The sequence below is a fragment of the Bos javanicus genome, chromosome 15, assembly GCF_032452875.1.
Source record: "Bos javanicus breed banteng chromosome 15, ARS-OSU_banteng_1.0, whole genome shotgun sequence".
NCBI classification, from domain to species: Eukaryota; Metazoa; Chordata; class Mammalia; order Artiodactyla; family Bovidae; genus Bos; species Bos javanicus.
The window spans coordinates 14773616-14796546 of record NC_083882.1 but is presented as its reverse complement, the minus strand read 5'-3'; the positions used below and the strand labels follow the sequence as shown (position 1 = coordinate 14796546).

Genomic DNA, 22931 nt, shown 5'->3' with positions numbered 1-22931 from the left:
TCCAGAAAAATAAACAACCCAATCAAAAAGTGGGGAAAAGACCTAGATAGACATTTCTCCAAAGAAGACATACAGATGGCTAACAAACACATGAAAAGATACTCAGCATTGCTCATTATTAGAGAAATGGAAATCAAAATTACAATGAGATATCACGTCATACCAGTCTGAGTGGCCATCATCAAAAAGTCTACAAACAATAAATGCTAGAGAGGGTGTGGAGAAAAGGGCATGATCTAGCACTATTGGTGGGAAGGTAAATTGATGCAGCCTCTATGAAAGGCAGTATGGATATTCCTTAAAAAATTAGGAATAAAACCACCATATGATCCAGAAATCCCACTCCTAGGCATATACCCTTAGAAAACCAAAATTGAAAAAGATACATGTATCCCATTGTTCATTGCAGCACTACTTACAATAGCTAGAACATGGAAGCAACCTAGATGTCCATCGACAGATGAATGGATAAAGATACATGGAATATGCAGTTCAGTTCAGTTGCTCAGTCGTGTCTGACTCTTTGTGACCCCATGAATCCCAACACATCAGGCCTCCCTGTCCATCACCAACTCCCGGAGTTCACTCAGACTCACGTCCATCAAGTCAGTGATGCCATCCAGCCATCTCATCCTCTGTCGTCCCCTTCTCCTCCTGCCCCCAATCCTTTCCAGCATCAGAGTCTTTTCCAATGAGTCAACTCTTCACATGAGGTGGCCAAAGTACTGGAGTTTCAGCTTCAGCATCATTCCCTCTAAAGAAATCCCAGGGCTGATCTCCTTCAGAATGGACTGGTTGGATCTCCTTGCAGTTCAAGGGACTCGAAAGAGTCTTCTCCAACACCACAGTTCAAAAGCATCAACTCTTCGGTGCTCAGCTTTCTTCACAGTCCAACCCTCCCATCCATACATGACCACTGGAAAAACCATAGCCTTGACTAGGCGGACCTTTGTTGACAAAGACTCAGCCATAAAAAGGAACACATTTGAGTCAGTCCTAATGAGGTGGATGAACCTAGAGCCTATTGCACAGAGTGGATGGAGGAGCCTGGTAGGCTGCAGTCCATAGAGTCGAGAAGAGTCGGACATGACTGAGCGAGTTCACTTTCACTTTTCACTTTCATGCGTTGGAGAAGGAAATGGCAACCCACTCCAGTGTTCTTACCTGGAGAATCCCAGGGACAGTGGAGCCTGGTGGACTGCCGTCTATGGGGTCACACAGAGTCGGACATGACTGAAGTGACTTAGCAGCAGCAGCAGCAGCAGCAACACATATATATGGAATCTAGAAAAATGGTATTGAAGAATTTATTTACAGGGCAGCAGTGGAGAAACAGACAAAGAGAATAGGCTTATGGACATGGGGAGAGGGGAGGAGAGGGTGAGATATATGGAAAGAGTAACATGGAAATTTACATTACCATATGTAAAATAGATAACCAATGGGAATTTGCTGTATGGCTCAGAAAACTCAAACAGGGGCTCTATATCAACCTAGAGGGGTAAGATGGGAAGGGAGATGGGAGGGAGGTTCAAAAGGGCGGGGATATATGTATATCTATAGTTGACTCATGTTGAGGTTTGACAGAAAACAAAATTCTATAATGCTATTATCCTTCAATAAAAAATAATTTTAAAAAAAGATATTCACTGTTGCTGGTAAAAGTTGTGCATTTTCAGTGTTAAATTTGGTGCAGAATTAGCCAGACAGGAGGAAAAGTTTGGGAAGTTGTGCTCAGAGTGAGGCACAAAGAGTATCATTCCAAGCAGAGGACACTGCAGAAGTAAAGGCACACAGGAAAGAAACCAGACAGCTTGGGTAGAGACTATATAACTAGTCTGACTGCTGCAGCAGAAAATGTGCAAATGAAAGTAAATCAAGATGGAGCAAGAGAAATAAGCTTAGGACATATTCAGAGGTCATACTGGATGCAGCTGACAATAAGCACACTACAGCCACCAAGCTATCAGAAGAGATACTGGTCTGGGAGTCAACCTGTGTGGACAGGCATTACCCTTTAGTTGCCTGATTATGGAAGACAGCCCAGAAAGCTTGGAGGTGTGGCAGGGATGAGTGGAACGAAATGTTGAGCTCAGGACAGGGAGCTGGACAGGGGCCTAGACAGTTCATCTAGAGTAACCACGGTATGTATGCCAATGGGGAGATGTGGTCTGGAGCTTGCGGAAATTCTTTTCTAATTGTTTGGCTTTTCCCAGTGAAATATGAAGCCAGGCCATCAGCTAAGCCTGAGGATGGAGCAGAAGGGGCTGGAGATTTGTTGAGGGATGAGAAGGTCTCAAATAATCACGTGGAAGGAGAGTGAATCAGAAGGATGTGCAGGGTTGCTGGGGAGCACTAAGAACCCACTCAGGTTAATTATCATGAGACAGAAGTGAAACTCATCAGTATGATCCTGTGTTTTTCCTCTGTCAATGCTGAGCCCCCTGAGTGCTGGTGTGCAGTAGGTAGAGTGTTGGATTTAGACAAAGTTGTGCTTTTTTCCAAGTAGATGTGAATGAGAAGTTAAGGCCTGATGTCATAGAAGTATCTACACTTCTATGTATAGATAGCGTTTCCATACTCTGTGTTGTAAAAGAAGACTGAGGGACTCCCCTGGTGGTCCAGTGGCTAGGATTCCATGCTCCCAAAGCAGGGGGCCCAGGTCCAATCTCCGGTCAAGGCATTAGATCCCACATGCCACAACTAAGAGTTCACATGCAGCAACTAAGACTCAGCACAACCAAATAAGTAAACAAATAAACAATTTTTAAAAGATTGGATAGACCAAGTCTCACCCCATCTCTTAAATCAATTTTGCATACAGGCCCCTGACATCTTGCTCCTCCTCTTCACAACTAAATCTCTTGAAAATGTTGTCTACACCAACTGGCTTCATTTTTTTTGCATTCCACTGAGTTTTCACCTTACTTCTTTGGACACTTCTTCAGTCTTCTTTGTTTCCTCGTGTTCATCTCTGATTCCCTTTCAACGCTTCCCATTATCCCTGGGCTCTCTCACCTCCTTCCACAGTTTTCATGCCATATGCTTACAGAGCACTTTCAAATCTGTGTCTTCAGTTCTTATCTCTCTTTGAGCTCTGAGCAGCTTCTCCCACTCCTTCTGTGGCTAACCATTCAGATGTTATTTGCACAAGTTCAAATGTCCTACATGATTTATTATCTTTTTCCTAACATATAGCTCTTAGAGCTAATGTTCCTCTCTGCCTCAGTGGTTCTAGTCAGAAACCTGAAGAAGTGAAAGGTGCTCAGTCATGTCTGACTCTTTGCGACCTCATGGACTGTAGCCCATCATGCTTCTTTGCCCATGTGATTTTCCAGGCAAGAATACTGGAGTGGGTTGCCATTTCCTTCTCCAGGGGATCTTCCTGACCTAAGGGTTGAGCCTGTGTCTCCTGCATTGCAGGCAGACTCTTTACCATCTGAACCACTACACTCAATTCCCCCTTTCCTCGTCACATATATCCTATTAATTAATCAGCAAGCAGCCATCAACTCTACCTTCTTGATATTTTTCTGAATTTCCAAAATTACTGGCAATGGATATTTAATCAGAAAACTCTTAATTAAAGAAATATTTTTAATGTCAAGTTGACACTGGTGCTCAGATCACCTCCATACTCTTGGGAAACTTACCACAGACATTTGGCAAAAAAAAAAAATTTTTTTTTTCCTCTACAAACAGCCTGACAGTTTTTGGCTTCTGCAAAAAGAGACTGAGGGCAGAGCTATGAATACTTAATCTGTTTCTCATTGAATTATCCAAAAAAACAGAAATGGAAACCCCACCCACTGACCAGCCCTGGTTGCATAAGTCAGCATTCTCACATTTTATGGTTGGGGCGACAGGAGAAAATTCAAAGAAAAATTATGGGTCCTTTATCTTACTGTGTCAGAGCCTTTTATGGGCTCGTGGGCTGACTGTGTACCTTTCCATGTAGAGCTGCTGCACATCATGACTTCGAAAAGGAAAGCAAGCTGGAATGATTTCTCGGGAAATGCTGGATGGCTGGGGCATATCAAAGGGAGTTTGGAATGGTTTATGTGGTTTGAAAATTTTGGGGGCAAAACTGCCTTCCTGTTGCTTTTGGAAACTGCAGTCCAGAATTGGAAAGGAGGTAAACAACAGAAACTCCCTCACCATTTGGTTTGTTTCCCGTTTGTACTTAGCTAATTATTTTATGCTAACAAGAGAGCATGTCGCTCCACAGTCTTTTTTCTTTAAAGGTTGGCTGCAGTCATGGGACGCTTGGAAGATGAAATCAGTTAACTTTCCATTTACAAGTTTACACACAAATGGAGCCAGTTGTCTTCTGCTGTGCAAACCAATGAATGAGCTTTCTCATCTGCTTCCCTGCTCTCTCTGTTCCATGGTACCTCAAAGGGATGGAATTCATCTGGGATGTGATTAGCCATCATTCAAGGCTAGCAGTACTGAAAATTCAAAGCAGTAGTTGTTGTTCAGTCACTAAGTTGTGTCCAACTCTTTGTGACCCCATGAACTGCAGCATGCCAGGCTTCTTTGTCCTTCACCATCTCCTGGAGTTTGCTCAAACTCATGTCCACTGAGTTGATGATGCCATCCAACTGTCTCATTTTCTGTCACCCTCTTCTTCTGGGCTCAATCTTTCCCAGCATTAAGGTCTTTTCCAGTGAGTCGGCTCTTCACATCAGGTGACCGAAGTATTGGAGCTTCAGCTTCAGCATCAACCCTTCCAGTGAATATTCAGGGTTGTTTTTCTTTAGGATTACTGGTGTGCTCTCCTTGCAGTCCAAAGGACTCTCAAGAGTCTTCTCCAGAACCACAGTTCATTTGAAGCATAAATTCTTTGGTGCTTAGCCTTCTTTATGATTCAACTCGCACATGTGTAAGTGACTACTGGAAAAACTGTAGCTTTGACTATACAGGCCTTTGTCAGCAAAGTGATATCTCTGCTTTTTCATACACTGTCTAGGTTTGTCATAGCTTTTCCTACAAGAAGCTGCAGTCACCTTCTGCAGTAATTTTGGAACCCAAGAAAATAAAATCTGCTACTCTTTCCATTTTTTCCCCATCAATTTGCAATAAAGTGACGGAACTAGATACCATGATCTTAGTATTTTGAATATTGAGTTTTAAGCCAGCTGTTTCACTCTCCCTTTTTGCCTTCATCAAGAGGCTCTTTAGTTCCTCTTCACTTTCTGCCATTAGAGTGGTATCATCTGCATATCTGAGGCTGTTGATATTTTTCCCAGCAATCTTGACTCCAGCTTGCGAGTCATCCAGCCTGGCATTTGACATGATGTATTCTGCATATAAGTTAAATAAGCAGAGTGACAATATACAGCCTTGATGTACTCCTTTCCCAGTTTTGAACCAATCCACTATTCCATGGCTGGTCCTAACTGTTGCTTCTTGACCTGCATACAGGTTTCTCAGGCAGCAGGTCAGGTAGACTGGTATTCCCATCTCTTGAAGAATTTTCCACAGTTTGTTGTGATCCACACAAAGACTTTAGTATAGTCAATGAAGCACAAATACATGTTTCCATGGTATTCCCTTGCTTTTTCTATTATCCAATGGATGTGGGCAATTTGATCTCTGGTTCCTCTGTCTTCTCTAAATCCAGCTTGTACATCTGGAAGTTCTTGGTTCACATACTGTTGAAGCCTAGCTTGAAGATTTTGAGCATTACCTTGCTGGTATGTGAAATGAGGGCAATTGTGCAGTAGTTTGAACATTCTTTGGCATTGCCTTTTCTGGGATTGGAATGAAACTGATCTTTTCCAGTCCTGTGGCCATTGCTGAGTTTTCCAGATTTGCTGGCATAGTGAGTGCAACACTTTAACAGCATTATCTTTTAGGATTTGAAATAGCTCAGTAAGAATTCCATCACTTACACTTTGTTTGTAGTAAAGCTCCCTAAGGCCCATTTTACTTCACACTCCAGGGTGTCTGGCTCTAGGTGAGTGACCACACCATCATAGTTATCAAGTCATTAAGACCTTTTTTGCACCATTGTTTTGTGTAGTTTTGCCACCGCTTCCTAATCTCTTCTGCTTCTGTTAGGTCCTTGCTGTTTCTGTCCTTTATTGTGCCCCTCTTTGCATGAAATGTTCCCTTGGTATCTCCAGTATTCTTGAAGAAATACCTAGTCTTTCCCATTCTATTATTTTCCTCTATTTCTCTGCATTGATCACTTAAGAAGTCTTTCTCATCTCTCCTTGCTATTTTCTGGAATTCTGCATTCAATTGGGTATATCTTTCCCTTTCTCCTTTGCCTTTTGCTTCTTTTCTTTTCTCAGATATTTATAAGGACTCCTCAGACAACCATTATGCCTTCTTGCATTTATTTTTCTTTAGAATGGTTTTCATCACTGCCTCCTGTACAATGTTAACAACCTCCATCCATGTTTTTAGTCATTCTGTCTATCAGATCTAAACCCTTGAATCTACTATGTCACTTGCACTGTATAATCATAAGGGATTTGATTTAGGTCTTTCCTGAATGGCCTAGTGGTTTTCCCTACTTTCTTCAATTTAAGTGTGAATTTTGCAGTAAGAAATTAATGATCTGAACCATAGTCAGTTCCAGGTCTTGTTTTTGCTGACTGTATAGAGCTTCTCTGTTTTAGGCTGAAAAGAATATAATCAATCTGATTTCAATATTGACTATCTGGTGATGTCCATGTGTAGAGTCTTCTCTTGTGTTGTTGGAAGAGGGTGTTTGCTATGACCAGTGCGTTCTCTTGGCAAAACTCTGTTAGCCTTTGCCCTGCTTCATCCTGTACTCCAAGGCCAGACTTGCCTGTTACTCCAGGTATCTCTTGACTTCCTACTTTTGCATTCCAGTCCCCTATGATGAAAAGGACATCTTTTTATGATGTCAGTTGTGGAACCTGCTGGCGAATCTCTCACTGAATTCTATATCCCTGTCAGGAGAGCTTTGGGCTGTTACCTTCTTTCGTTCCTCTCAATGTGCACTTTTCTTCTATCTGCAATTTTTGTCCAAAAATTTGCTCTCTTGTCATCATCTCTGCCATTCATTTTGCTCTTATGGATTACCACATCTTTATATCCCTTTACTATGATGTTTTGTGGTCTGGGGAAGGAGAGAAGGTAAACCAGAAGGGTCAGTCACTAATTTTTAACCAGACCCCTAAATTCCTTCAAGGCAGAACTGGGTGTATTAATTTCTGTCCCAACTACTTAGCACAATGAACAGTTGGCATTTTCAGTCATGCTTAAGAAAAAAAGGGAAAAAGCTGGAACGAATGTCTCTAAGAGTTGTTTTGCTATGCTCATGCCTACAACAAGATATAAGCTATACCAAAAAGTTTAAACAGATAGTGGTTACAGAGCAGATAATGATAAGAAAATGGGTCAAACATACTTTGGGATCTACAGGAAAGCCAAAATGCATTTTCCTAAGTGGTGTTTTCAGAGATTTGATACTTGTCTTTGACTCATATGTATTATTCAGGTTTCCAAGAAAAGTTTTCCTATTGCCCAGGTGTCCAGCTTCCCATATGGTGCTAGTGGTAAAAAACCCGCCTGCTAATTCAGGAGACATAAGAGACACAGGTTCTATCCCTGGGTCAGGAAGATCCCCTGGAGGAGGGCATGGCACTCCACTCCAGTATTCTTGCCTGGAGAATCCCATGGACAGAGGAGCCTGGTGGGCTACAGTCATATGGAGTCAGGCACGGCTGAAGTGACTTAGCACGCATGCCTAGGGCATATTTATATACAACCTCTCCTACTACCACTAATCCTGACCATAGCTTCATCCCCTCTGAGTTGTTCCTTGAGGGTCAGGGTGCCAGCACTCCTGAACCCCTAGCTCAAACAGTTGAGTAGGAGAAGAGGTGGGTGGTTCCGTCATTTATTTTTGCATGCCTGATTTCAACCACGCCCTCCTCATGCCCTGACTTCCCTGGTGGCTCAGACGGTAAAGCATCTGCCTACAATACGGGAGACCCGGGTTCAATCCCTGGGTCGGGAAGATCTCCTGAAGAAGGAAATGGCAACCCACTCCAGTATTCTTGCCTGGAAAATCCCATGGATGGAGGAACCTGGCAGGCTACAGTCCATGGGGTCGCAAAGAGTTGGATACCACTGAGCGACTTCACCTTCACCGTCACCTTCTCCTCACCAAATGGGAGTTTTCAGCTCTTAGAGGAGACGTGCAGCCCCTTTTGTTTCTCTGCCTTTCAAGCCGCAAAGATGCCTTTCCCTAGATCAAAAGATTAAGGTTCCTTCCAGAATTCCATACCAGCTGGTTCTGAGCATTTTAAATGTGCCTGAAAAAAAAAGCATCTGCTCTTTCTGTGTTATTTCTATCTTCCCTTTACACTAAACACCTATTCATTTATGTCTGCTAAGGCTGAGAAGTGGAGAATCTCTAGTTTGTAAATATAAAAGCAGAACCCTCTGTCATGCACTTACTATGTCCCCAATTATAAGGCTTGCGATGTCTGTTTTTGACCGGCCGCCAGCCTGCTGTGCCTAGTGTTGACTGGAACTCTTTCTCAGGGTAGAACATGACATTAGCACAAGAACTTGGCTTATATATTTTGATAAACTTAAATCCTTGAGAGGCTTTCTTGAACTGCTGTTTTGAAACTTCCTAATGCCCCAATTAAAGAGGCTTTCAGTTTTCTCTGAGTTTTACAGCTCAGCCTGGTGTAATCTGGATTGGGATAGTTCCAAGAGAGGAGGTCAAAAAAAGTGCAGATTCATACATAACGTATGTAGGATTTTAATAAGCATCCTTTCATACAACAGCTTCTCTTCATGGCTTCCCATAAAACTTCACAAGCCACAGGCACTATGACTATTATTTTTTAAAACAGTAACAGAAGGAAATGTTCAACCTCTTGCAATCTAAGTTGCTCCAAGAATTTCAATGTCTTTTATACAGATGCCTCACAACAAAAATCTGTACTCTATGGCAGTAATCCTCATCAAAATTAGATAACTCAAGCTCTGTGAAGTTATACAGGCTTGAGAAATTTCAACACTCATTTCCCACTTATAAAGTGATGGTAAATTAAATTAATGCCTAATGAGAAAGGGGGGTTGAGCAACTACCTACTAACACTAGAGATGGAATAGATAAGAGGATATAATTTAAACAAAATAGACTAGGAAAAGGATTTTTTTTTAAGTTGATTTTGTCCTATTTTTATTTCATAGGATAAGGGCATATCAGATTTGAATGAGACCTGGAGAAGGAAATGGCAACCCACTCCAGTATTCTTGCCTGGAGAATCCCAAGGACAGAGGAGCTTGGTGGGCTACAGTCCACGGGTCGCAAAGAGTCGGACACGACTGAGTGACTTCACTTTCACTTTCATTTGGAGAATATATGAGATACTCAACAAAAATCTCTGCTGAGTGGTAAGACACATGGGATTGACTGTCTACCCAATAACCATCCCCAGATATCTTTCTCTTTCATTAATCCTTGGGAACACATCTCAGCACTAACAGAAGTCACATCGAGCCTTGATAGACCAACACATCATCTAGAGCTTATGGACTGAGAGCTGAATACAGTCCTGGATGAGATTTTAAGTTGTCTCTCTTCGAGTAGTGACTGAATGCATTTTGTAGATGTGGTTACCATCCACTTACTGGATAACCTCCAGGGAAAGGGAACTCAAAATAGTCTTTTCCATTCTTGGCTAAGTCTGAATGTTAGGAAATATTTCCTATATAAGAAGCTGAGGACTAGCCATAAATCTTTTAGTTGCAAGTCATAACTCCTAACTCAAATTATTTTGGTTTTTAAGAGTGGACTAATTGAAGAGTCCCCCAGAGTTGTTCAGGCTTGGCTGGACCCAGAGGTTCCAAAGCCCTGGGAAACTTGATTGAACTGTCTCCCACTCATCTGTGTGCCAGTAACTATAGTTTTGAGCTTAGAGAATCCTGGTCCGTCAGTTTTAAGTCAAACATCTATCTCTTGGGACCAAGGGCTGGGGAAGAGGAATCAGTCCCTCTTGAACCACATAGGTTGAACAGAATCCCCATAAAACAAGATAAAGAGAATTACCCAAAAGAAGGAGTGAAGAATGATACTGCATAGACAAAACCTCATTCTTGGTGCACAGATCATTTCACATATACCCCTCTCCCCATGTGATGTCAATTGCTCCATATACAACAGGAAAGACAGGGCATTCCTCTGCCAAGAGATATATTCAGTTACTCCTAAGTCCTGCACCTAGTTGTAAACTGAAGTTGTCCAACTGACAAGCATTCTTCTAGGGCAGGGCTAGATGTAGGATTTATAATACATTACTAAGTGATATATTAAAGCAGTCTCCCTCAAAAAAAGAACATGCAATATGGAGGGGGAAATAAAATATTTGCAATTCAAATTCCCAGTTGGAAAAGGAGAGAAATTAAGACAATATCAAAGATTACTAGATCACAACAGATCTCACACAAGTGGACAGAATTAGCAAGGAATCCCTCCCTGCAGTGCAGTAAGACAGTGGATGGCCGTCCTGGCTGACTCCAGGTTCTGCTTCAGGTGCCCAGTGTCACATGATTCCTCTTTGGAGAATGGCCCTGTATCTGTTAAATCTAACTGCATTGGCTCTGGATACAGATTTGGAATTTTAGGGGTTTTTTAGGGTTGAGAAGTTGCAGGATTAGGGTTTCTCTAGCAGTACAATTCCCTTAAAAACTCAATCAGCAACTGGGTAGCTTGTTAATAAGCACAACAATATATCTTACTGAGTCTTGGTCTCTGAACATGTACCCTGTTTCATAGTTTCTGTGTCTTAGGAATATGCCTGGCTCTTTATCATCCTTCTTGCTCTCAAAAAACTGCTTCTATTTTAACTATGCCTCACTTCAGTTCAGTTCAGCCGCTCAGTCATGTATGACTCTTTGTGACCCCATGAATCCCAGCACACCAGGCCTCCCTGTCCATCACCAACTCCCGGAGTTCACTCAAACTCACATCCATCGAGTCGGTGATGCCATCCAGCCATCTCATCCTCTGTCGTCCCCTTCTCCTCCTGCCCCTAGTCCCTCCCAGCATCAGAGTCTTTTCCAATGAGTCAACACTTTGCATGAGGTGGCCAAAGTACTGGAGTTTCAGCTTTAGCATCAGTCCTTTCAATGAACATCCAGGACTGATTTCCTTTAGGATGGACTGGTTGGATTTCCTTGAAGCCAAGGGACTCCCAAGAGTCTTTTCCAACACCACAGTTCAAAAGCATCAATTCTTCTGTGCTCAGCTTTCTTCACAGTCCAACTTTCACATCCATACATGACCACTGGAAAAACCATACCCTTGACTAAATGGACCTTTGTTGGCAAAGTAATGTCTCTGCTTTTTAATATGCTGTCTAGGTTGGTCATAACTTTCCTTCCAAGGAGTAAGAGTCTTTTAATTTCATGGCTGCAATCACCATCTGCAGTGATTTTGGAGCCCCCAAAAATGAAGTCTGACACTGTTTCCCCATCTATTTGCCATGAAGTGATGGGACCAGATGCCATGAACTATGCCTCAGGGCACCTCAAAACAATAGACTATAACAGTAAGAGGTAAGACACAGGTACTTTCAGTGAAATACACAGCAGGAAGTGTTTGTATATTCTCTGGATCCTCCTGGGTCCTCCTACTATCACATACTATTTCCCCACCTCCCTGTCTTGCTCCCACCAACATTTTTCTGAGGTAGAGAATTCAGATTTCCAGTCTTGCAAAGAATATGACTATATGATGCTCAGCTACTTTGCATTTCTGGGCAAGGACAGATATGTTCTCTTTTAGCAATAAAACAACCCAGGCTTATATCCATTCCTGAAACTCTATCTGTGGCAGGTGGGTGGAGAACTCTGATTGGTCAGGGTGAGCCATGTCCCCACTCCTGGGAGCCGAATCAGTTTATCTATACCACAGAGACAGGACCTCTTATGCCCACCATTCCTTATGCCCACCTCACATCCACTCTGCTTCCTTGTTTATTCCAGCTACTTGCAGCACCCAGACATAAATGACAGCATGTTACCTTAGGTACAATGCGCCTTGTATGTGTGTATATAATATAGAGGAAGTATGCATATGTATTTTGCCATTTCCTGCTGCAGGGGATCTTTCTGACCCAGGGACTGAACCCATGTTTCTTGCATCTCCTGCATCATTGGCAGGCAGATTCTTTACCACTTCCCCACTTGGGAAGCTCTGTGTGTGTGTGTGTGTATATATATACCTGTATATATATATATATATATATATATATATACACACACACACACACACACACACATATATATTGTGGTTTATATATGTATAAACCACCATTTACATATATGGTGGTTTAGTCACTAAATCATGTCTGACTCTTGCAACCCTATGGACTGTAGCCTGCCAGGCTCCTTTGCCAGGGATTCTCCAGGCAAGAATACTGGAGTGGGTTGCAATTTTCCTTTTCAGGGGATTTTCCTTACCCAGGGATTGAACCTGGATCTCCTGCATTGTAGGCAGATTCTTTACCAACTGAGCTAGGAGGGAAATCCATATATATGTGTGTGTGTGTGCGTGTGTATACACATATAAAACTATGTGTATATTTTTATATGTGTATATATACATATATATCTTACATTATGTATCTCTTTATATAATACATTACATTGTTATATATACGAAATATACATTAGTCTTTCCTAAGACCTCTTTTTCTCCACTGGTAAGGTTTACTCAGCTGTTCTGTGTGGGTGTGTCTGCTAAGTCACTTCAGTCATGTCTGACTTTTTGCAACCCTGTAGACTGTAGCCTGCAAGTTTCCTCTGTCCGTCAGGTTCTCCAGGCAAGAATACTGGAGTGGGTTGCCATTTCCTCATCCAGGGGATCTTCTCAACAAAGGGATCATACCCGCATCTCCTCTGTCTCCTGCATTGGCAGGTGGTTTCTTTACCACTAGCACCACCTGGGAAGCCCCAGCTATTCTGATGAAGATGCAAATAGGAGGTGAAAGAGAATTACCCTATGGATAGTCCTTGACCACTGAGGACAGAAGTCCGTGGATTAATACAGCCTCTTCTATTCCATTTCAAGATGCACTCTACATAGTTTCTTAGAAGGTTTCTAGCAGGATGGAAGTTTTTTTATCCTTCATTTTAACCTTTGGGAGAAGGCAATGGCACCCGACTCCAGTAATGTTGCCTGGAAAATCCCATGGATGGAGGAGCCTGGTAGGCTGCAGTCCATGGGGTCGCTAAGAGTCGGACACAACTGAGCAACTTCACTGTCACTTTCCACTTTCACGCATTGGAGAAGGAAATGGCAACCCACTCCGGTGTTCTTGCCTGGAGAATCCCTCAGACGGAGAAGCCTGGTAGGCTGCAGTCCATGGGGTCACACAGAGTCGGACACGACTGAAGCGACTTAGCAACTTAGCATTTTAACCTTCACTGGCCTACACTCCTGTTCTTTGAGAATAGTCCTCAAAATACATTACTTTTGTGTAAACCTTGCTTTACACAAGTGGCCCTTAGGAAGCAACACTATGAACAAAGCTAGTGAGGTGATGGAATTCCAGCTGAGCTATTTCAAATCCTAGAAGATGATGCTGTGAAAGTGTTGCACTCAATATGCCAGCAAATTTGGAAAACTCAGCAGTGGGCCACAGGACTGGAAAAGGTCAGTTTTCATTCCAATCCCAAAGAAAGGCAATGCCAAAGAATGCTCAAACTACTGCACAATTGCACTCATCTCACACGCTAGCAAAGTAATTCTCAAAATTTTCCAAGCCAGGCTTCTACAGTACATGAACCTTCAACTTCCAGATGTTCAAGCTGGATTTAGAAAAGGCAGAGGAACCAGAGATCAAATTGCCAACATCTGCTGGATCATCGAAAAAACAAAAGAGTTCCAGAAAAACATCTACTTCTGCTTTATTGACTATGCCAAAGCCTTTGACTGTGTGGATCACAATAAACTGTGGAAAATTCTGAAAGAGATGGGAATACCAGACCACCTGACCTGCCTCTTGAGAAATCTGTATGCAGGTAAGGAAGGAACAGTTAGAACTGGACAAGGAACAACAGACTGTTTTCAAATCGGGAAAGGAGTACATCAAGGCTGTATATTTTCACCCTGCTTATTTAACATATATCCAGAGTACATCATGAGAAATGCTGGGGTGGATGAAGCACAAGCTAGAATCAACATTTCTGGGAGAAATATCAATAACCTCAGATATGCAGATGACACCACCCTTATGACAGAAAGTGAAGAAGAACTAAAGAGCCTCTTGATGAAAGTGAAAGAGGAGAGTGAAAAAATTGGCTTAAAACTCAACATTCACAAAACGAAGATCATGGCATCTGGTCCCATCACTTCAGGGCAAATAGATGGGGAAATAACAGAAATAGTGACCGACTTTATGTTTGGGGGCTCCAAAATGACTGCAGATGGTGACTGCAGCCATGAAACTAAAAGACGCTTGCTCCTTGGAAGAAAAGTTATGACCAACCTAGACAGCATATTAAAAATCAGAGACATTACTATGCCAACAAAGGTCTGTCAAGTCAAGGCTTTGGTTTTTCCAATAGTCATGTATGGATGTGAGAGTTGGACTGTGAAGAAAACTGAGTGCCAAAGAACTGATGCTTTTGAACTGTGGTGTTGGAGAAGACTCTTGAGAGTCCCTTGGACTGCAAGGAGATCCAACCAGTCCATCCTAAAGGAGATCAGTCCTGAATATTCATTGGAAGGACTGATGCTGAAGCTGAAACTCCAATACTTTGGCCACCTCATGTGAAGAACTGACTTACTGGAAAAGACCCTGATGCTGGGAAAAAAAGGTTGGAAGAGAAGGGGACGACAGAGGACAAGATGGTTGGATGGCATCACTGACTTGATGGACATGAATTTGAGTAAGCTCCAGGAGCTGGTGATGAACAGGGAGGTCTGGAGTACCACAATCCATGGGGTCGCAAAGAGTCGGACATTACTGAGTGACTGAACTGACTGACTGACTGAAATCTTGCTTTAGAGCCTGCTTTGTGGTGGATGAGCACTGAACATGACTATTACAGGCTGAGATGCAAAAGAAGAATCATGGTCAGTGTCATGGCTGGTGTCCAGGCATTCTTTGAAACGTGCTACTTGCTTTGACCTGTTCAGTTCTCACAATAAGTCAGTGAAATAGGTGTTCTTTTACCTGTGAGGCACAGAAGGATGAATAACTTGACCAAGGCCCTGCAGCTGTTAAGGAGGAGGTAGGACTTGAACATGGGCAATTGACTCCACAGTCTGCACTTTTCATCACTACATCGCCTTGCTTATCAGGCTCACCCTGTGGTCTAACACCTCTTCAATAAGTCTATTTGGAAATATTTGAAGGTTTCTTGCAGAGCTTTTTGTGACTTCTCTCCTCTAGGTTTATCTAAGCATTTATCTCTACAAGTGTTTATTGAGAAAGCACTCTGTGCTGAGCAACGTGACAGGTATTGGGGCTGATGGAAAAAACAGGGCCTTTGGTCTCAAGATGCTTGTAAACCAAGCCCTTGAGGAAGGGCAGGGACAGGTGGAGGGTGGGAGGGAAACAGGAAACTGGGTGTGCTGTGCGATGGCCATTGAGATACAGGTCTGCTCGGGCGTAATGGAAAACTCTGGGAGGTACAATTACCCTGGACAAGTGGGGGTTGGAATGTGACTACGTCTGGTTATAGACTGGACACTGAGAGTCACTGAGAAAGGGAGGGAACCAGTGTTATCATGTGTGTGTGTGTCTATGTGTGTGTTTGGCAGGACACCTCTTCAGAGAGAGGACACTCAAGAAGAGGAATAGGGGAAAAGGTAGTTTGATTTGGAAATTAAACTAAGTTGCTTTGGGACTTCATTTAATCTACTCTCCTTAGTGTTTATGTGCAGTTTATGGGGGACATCAGATATAGGACCTTAAAGATACTTTGTTCATATATTTTATAATATGGGTAAACTCTGTAATTCCAGCCAGTGGTAGCCTTATTTCCATCAACTAAGGTAGATGCTCTTCTATGAGCTTCATATTTATTTCTTACTCCTTATTTTTGGCTGTGTTGGGTCTTCCTGGCCATGTGTGGGCTTTCTCTAGTTGTGGTGAGTGGGGCTCCTATTTCTTGTGGTGCGTAGGCTTCATGCTGCAGCGCAGGCACTAGGCACACGGGCATCAGGAGTTGCACTCGGGCTCAGCAGTTGTGGCAAGTGGGCACAGCTGCTCCATGGCACAAAGACTCTTCCTGGGGCAGGGGTCAAACCCCTGCCCCCTGCACTGGCAGGGAGCCTCCCGTCCCCTCCACCATCAGGGAAGTCCAAGCTTCAGTTTTGAAAAAACTCTCACTGCCACCCATGTCTCTGAACATTGTACTACTTCTCAATCTGTGTTTTTCTGCTTTTGCTTGTGTTTTATTTCTGACCTTTTTAACCACATCACCCTCAGGACTCCCACTGAGTTGGCAGTCAACCAAAATCTTTTATTTCTTCTCATATTTCTTGGGGGTTTTGTTGTTTTGTTTCCTTAAGTATAGCTGCTACTTTTTAATACCTATTTCATGAAATTGAGTTCATTGCTGTAACTTGTCAAGATCTTCTGAGTTTGGATACTATTCTTAAATACTTTGGCTTCTCCTCCAGTTTTGTGCCATTGATACAAGGCTGTAGTTTAATGATTATGAGAATAAGTAAGGTTTCAAAAACTTACAGGCACATGCTGTCCTAACTTTGAAAAGGAAGAGAAAGAAATGTTTCAGGAAAGCTAGATCACTGAGCTTGCCTATTTATTCCTGGCAAAATGCTAAAATAAATTATTAAATAGATGTTTGGATAGCACTGAGCAAAGAAAGTACCAATTGCTTGAAAACAGCATAAGTCTACTAAGAAAAAATATACCGAACTAATTTGATTTTTCCTTTCATAGTGTTGTAGACATATGCTATGTGAATTTCAGCAGGGAATTTAATAAATCCAATCCTTTTAGTTGAGATGGATTGAATTATAACAGAATAAAGCATCCTAACCAAGTGTATATGGTATAGTTGAAAGAGCATGAGCCAAAGTTTCTTGTCAAAATGTTGCTGTGAGTTCCTTCCCCACTCAAAGACAGACAAGTTAGGTAAAATGAGAAGTGAAAGATAAAAAGATGTAGCCTTGCTCAAAAAACAAGACAACTTCTCTGACCACCAAATAAAGAACAGAAACATACAATGCCAAAGGGAGTCTAAAGGCCAGATCTCCAAAAACAGGAAGACAGAGCTGAAAGTTTGAGTCCTACAGACTGAAAGGGCCTGAAAACCGTCCATTTATGCATTTGGGTGGGCCATGTTCAATCATTCTTGAAAAGGCTGGATTTACATGTTCTCTTTAAAGAAAAAAGAGAGATATTTGGACAGTAGTAAGCCCTATAACCATAACCTGCTAGAAGAAAATATAATCTCTCATTTCATCCTTTCTACAACATTTTTTTAATGTAACTTGCCTGGCATCTAGGCTTTTAAGTTTGATATCTCCACCAAAGGTAAAAGTTATAATAACTTATATATATAATTACATTTGTAATTAGGCACAGATCCAAAGTCAGCTTCTCAAGGCCATGTACCTATATCATACCATCTGTCCTTTGCATGGACTTGGGCAGGGAAATTTTGAAGGAAAAGTCATGGATGTCAAACATTACTCATGTTGAAACTTCAGGTAGAAATGGTGGTAGAGGCCAGTAGAGACCTATCGCATACTTGCCTGGTCCACTGCCTATTGCTTTTGACATTGTGGCTTTTCTGGGTCTACCATATGCATTTCCCATTAGCATACAGTTTTCAGCTGGCCGCAGAGGAAGGCAGCTGAATGCCAGGGTGTGGGAAAGAGCACACACCTCTACTGTTTTGCAGCTAGAACTCACCAGGGGAATTGACACCCTACAAAATATACCCAGCTCCTGCTCCAGATGAGTCTTCCAGCCTCATGACTTCCAGCCTCCCTTTGTGAACCTTAGTGCCAGAGAATTGAGGGGAGACACAGAATCATGAGCAACAGGAAAAATAAGCCACTTGGGTATGTGTCCTGTAACACTCAAGGGATTCCCGGTTGGTTCAGCTGGTAGAGAATGTGCCTGTCAATGTAGGAGACACAGGTTGAAACCCTGGGTCAGGAAGGTCCCCTGGAGAAGGAAATGGCAACCCACTCCAGTATTCTTGCTGGAAAATTCCATGGGCAGAGGAGCCTGGCAGGCTGCAGTCCATGGGGTTGCGAAGAGTCAGACATGATTGAGTGCACATGTGCACACACACACACACACACAACTTTTTCCTTGTCTTCTCCCTCCCTTTTCAACTCCCTTTCACTCCCTTCTTCAGGAAATCAGCAAGTCATCTGAAACAGAAGGCTTTCAGGCAGCCTAATGGAGTAAGCACTTTTTTTTAGGGGAAACTTTCCTTGTTAATGTCTCTGTTTTTCTCAGGACACCTCTTTGTTCCCCTAATCCAAACCAGCCCAGGAATCTTTTGGTAGAGTTTTGGACTTGAGGTGGTAGAAAAGTCTGTTGGTCCTCCCAAGGGGTAGAAACTGTAAGACTAAAAGAAATTTTAAAAAAGCTTGGAGCTATCACTCCCACCCCACCCCACGTTTTCAGCAATGTGGACAAAACTAATTTGCAGTGACACAGAATGAATTTCCTATGAGGAAAGAAGACCAGGCCAGAGTTGGAAAGGGTAGGGGATGAGGGGCAGCAAGGAGAGAGAGTTTCTTGTTTATTTACCGGAAAGCATCCTTGTTCTTCCTATAATTTGGTTGTTAAATAATTTCTTTGTTGTAATGAACAAAATTAATTCCCTTTAAAAAAAAACAACTAGTTCTAGTTTTAGTGCTTTCATCGCAGACAAAAGGTCAACTAATACAGCATTAAAATTCTTCCAGTAAGTAAATGTCTTTTACCTATGATTAGATTATTCTAAGACGCAACATTCAGACCCATCAAGTTGGGCCACTCTTGTCAATAACAAACCGAGATGGCTTGCCCTTCTCAGCTGTGAAAAGGTCACATCCTACAAATGTTTCAAGTAGAACACTGTCCCTGGAGGAGATAATATCAAGTTACCACCCACATGCCTCAACCCATGTGCTTTTCAGTTCTGGTAAATCTTAATGCATCTCCCAAACTAAAAAAAAAAAAAAAAAAGTCTTGACCTTACCTTACTCAAAGATGAAGAAATAGGCAGCTGAATTAGCTAGGATTTCAGACCACAGATGTTGTCCCGGAAGAACAGAAAGGCTTAGTTATGCTCTCTCTGAAGCAGTGATTCAGAGTAGGTTGCACGGGGAGGGGCTAGCCCTCAGGAAAGTTTCATCAGAACCTTTGGACCGGAGTAGGATGGGGAGACACACAAGAAGTATCCATTTATGCTTATTCAGCCCTTCCCAAAGCCTAAACTGCTACCTTCTCACATGAAGATCTAATTCTGTCTACATCTTGTAATTTACACCTGTGTAATACTATGTAAATAAATACAAGTGCATTTATTTCTAAAGGCAGAAATCATAGCTAGATATGGTCTTCGATGTGAATGTATGCTCAAACCACTCAGAGAATACAAGAGGGCTTGCTTAGGTCAGCTAAACAGTGCTTTTCCAGTTAGGTGGCACAATCAGCTATAAGGTATGTTTGAAATAAATTATCACTAGTAATACAGTACTGAAATTCATACAGTGTTTATTTATAAAATATAGTGGACTCGTGGAAATCCCTTACATCACTTTTTACTCATCTCAACCCTTCTGCATGGAGGGAAAGAAAAATGTATAGGTATTACATTTAATTAAAACACAAGAAATTGGATATAGCCTTAGGTAAGTCTAACACACGACTGTAGGAAAAGTCTCAAACGTGAATACTATCAGTCATGTCTGGGAAAGAAAAAAAGCTGAGACATGCTGAGCAGAGGGTGTACTAAAAGAGGTATGGGCCATGGAATGATTATGTACAAAAATTAATACCACATTTGTAATGGTGGAAATCTGAAATCAATCTAAATATCCAATAACAGAGGATGGCTTACATACACTACAATATGCAGATGCACATTTAACTGTGATTAAAATATATGTCCTCAAACACTAATGACATGGGCAAATGCTTAAGAGATACTTGGAGTAAAACAAGAGTATTTTTATAATCTCATTTTTAAAATAAAAAGAAAAATAAATTAGAAATATATCAAAATGCTAACAATATCAGAATAGTGGGATTGTGGGAAATTTTAGTTTGATTTTTGATTTTTTCTATATATTCCATATTGAGTCTGATGAGCACAAATATTAAGAATTCTGTCACTGGGATTAGTGGGAATTCATTCAGAAAATAAAAATTAAGAAACTTAAGGTCAAAATGAACACAGAGAATGTTAGTGTTTCCCCCATGCTTTCTCTACAAGTAGTCAAATTCATTTGGGCAGCTAAATGTTGGAGGAGGTAAATGAGAAGGATGAATGAAATAGCTTGATAATCTCAACTGGAAATTATTTAAGATGATAACTTAAAATGCTTTTCTCTTCTTCTCATTTACAGCAGAATCACTTAAAAGAAGTATCCTGTTTCTTCGACCAAAATCAAAATGATTTTATTCTCTGACATTTACCCTTTAGACACCAATTTTTTCTGCTTCTTGATTCTACTCTGTAATTTGAAGCCTTTCCTAATAAATATTTTTGGCCAAAATGAAGATGATTTAAAATGACAAAATCTAGCCCTACACAGTGCTGAGACTCAACTTCTGATGTTCCTTTTTCTAATTTAATTCCACTTCCTAAACTCTCCTCTGTACTCCCCAGCTTTGTTCCCACTACTTGGTGGTGATTTAGTCACTAAGTCATGTCCAACTCTTTGAGACCCCATGGACTGAAGCCCGCCAGGTGCCTCTGTCCATGGGATTCTTCAGGCAAGAATGCTAAAGTGGGTTGTCATTTCCTTCTCCAGGGGATCTTTCCAACACAGGAATTGAACCCAGGTCTCCTGCGTTGCAAGCAGATTCCTTACCGCCTGAGCTATAAGAGAAGCCTTCCACTACTTACCATCAATAAACTCATTCATACTAAGGGTTAGGACTCTGTGATGGTAATAGACCCAACTTCCATGCATGTTCTCTTCATTCAATATCCTCCTAGGACTCAAGTTTTTAAACACAAGATTGAGGTGTTTTGTTTTGTTTTGTTTTTTTGCCCTTCTGCTACCAGATGCCATGCAGGGGCTTAGAAAAAGTTCTGAAAATGTACTCAAAAAAAAAAAAAAGAAGAAGAAGAAGAAAGAAAGAAAAGAAGAATGTGGAATTGGTTCTGATTACAAATTCAATGACCCTGAGAAATTTCTTAATCTTGGCAGCTGTGAGGATCAGATAAAGTAATTTATTAAATATTTTAGTGCAGCACTGGGTACATGTTCAGTACATGTTTAATCGATATTTTGGGGATGAAAGGCAGATATTTCTGGGTTCAAATCCCTATTCTGCTACTGCTAAGTCACTTTAGTGGTGTCCGACTCTGTGTGACCCCATAGACAGCAGCCCACCAGGCTCCCCCATCCCTGGGATTCTCCAGGCAAGAACACTGGAGTGGGTTGCCATTTCCTTCTCCAATGCATGAAGTGAAAAGTGAAAGTGAAGTCGCTCAGCCGTGTCTGACTCTTAGTGACCCCATGGACTGCAGCCTACCAGGCTCCTCTGTCCATGGGATTTTCCAGGCAGGAGTACTGGAGTGGGGTGCCATTGCCTTCTCCAATCCCTATTCTATCACTTACTAATTCTATGAACTTGGACCAGTTTCTTAATCACTCTAATCACTGGAGACAATGATATCTACCTTGCAGTCCATTAAATATACCTAGGAGAAAATGCATGACAAATACCCATCACATAGAATGTGGTTAGTAATAATAATAATTTTGTTATATTTTTAAAATACTTATTATTAATTAGTGAGACACCAGAAGGAAAAGCTATAGCAGAAGACTGTCTATATAGGGGGAAAAAAGGATAAGAAACCACATCAATTCAGTTCAGTTACTCAGTCATGTGAGTAACTGTGAGTAACACAAAGAGTTCAGTTACTCTTTGTGACCCATGGACTGCAGCACGCCAGGCCTCCCTGTCCATCACCAACATAGCTTACTCAAACTAATGGCCATAGAGTCAGTGAAGCTATCGAACCTTCTCATCCTCTGTCATCCCCTTCTCCTCTCGCCTTCAATCTTTCCCAGCATCGGGGTCTTTTCTTTTTTTTAAATTTAAATTTATTTATTTTAATTGGAGACTAATTACTTTCAAATGAGTCAGTTCTTCACATCAGATGGCAAAAGTATTGGAGTTTCAGCTTCAGCATCAGTTCTTCCAATGAATATTCAGGACTGATTTCTTTTAGGATGGACCAGTTGGATCTCCTTGCAGTCCAAGGGACTCTCAAGAGTCTTCTCCAAATCACAGTTCAAAAGCATCAATTCTTCAGTGCTCAGCTTTCTTTATAGTCCACCTCTCACATCCATACATGACCAATGGAAAAACCATAGCTTTACCAGACAGACCTTTGTTGGCAAAGTAATCTCTCTGCTTTTTAAATATGCTGCTTAGGTTTGTCATAGCTTTTCTTCCAAAGAGTAAGGGTCTTTTAATTTCATGGTTGCAGTCACCATCTGCAGTCCTTTTGGAGCCCCCAAAATAAAGTCTGTCACTGTTTCCATTGTTTCCCCATCTATTTGCCATGAAGTGATGGGACCAAATGCAATGATCTTAGTTTTGTGAACATTGAGTTTTAAACCAACTTTTTCATTCTCCTCTTTCACTTTCATCAAGAGGCTCTTTAGTTCTTCTTCACTTTCTGCCATAAGGGTGGTGTCATTTGCATACCTAAGGTTATTGATATTTCTCCTGCAATCTTGATTCCAGCTT

At 41.6% G+C, this 22931-nt stretch overlaps 1 long non-coding RNA gene across 1 annotated transcript in view; it reads right to left on the bottom strand.

The window, feature by feature from the left end:
* The window catches only part of LOC133261664 (uncharacterized), a 38127-nt gene extending 18792 nt beyond the window's left edge, over positions 1–19335 (bottom strand). The window contains exons 1-2 of the long non-coding RNA XR_009741071.1: positions 19192–19335; positions 1165–1284 (exon numbers count right to left, since the gene is read on the bottom strand). This is a non-coding gene — a long non-coding RNA (uncharacterized LOC133261664). The remainder of the gene's footprint in view (positions 1–1164; positions 1285–19191) is intronic.
* Positions 19336–22931: the final 3596 nt, after the last annotated feature.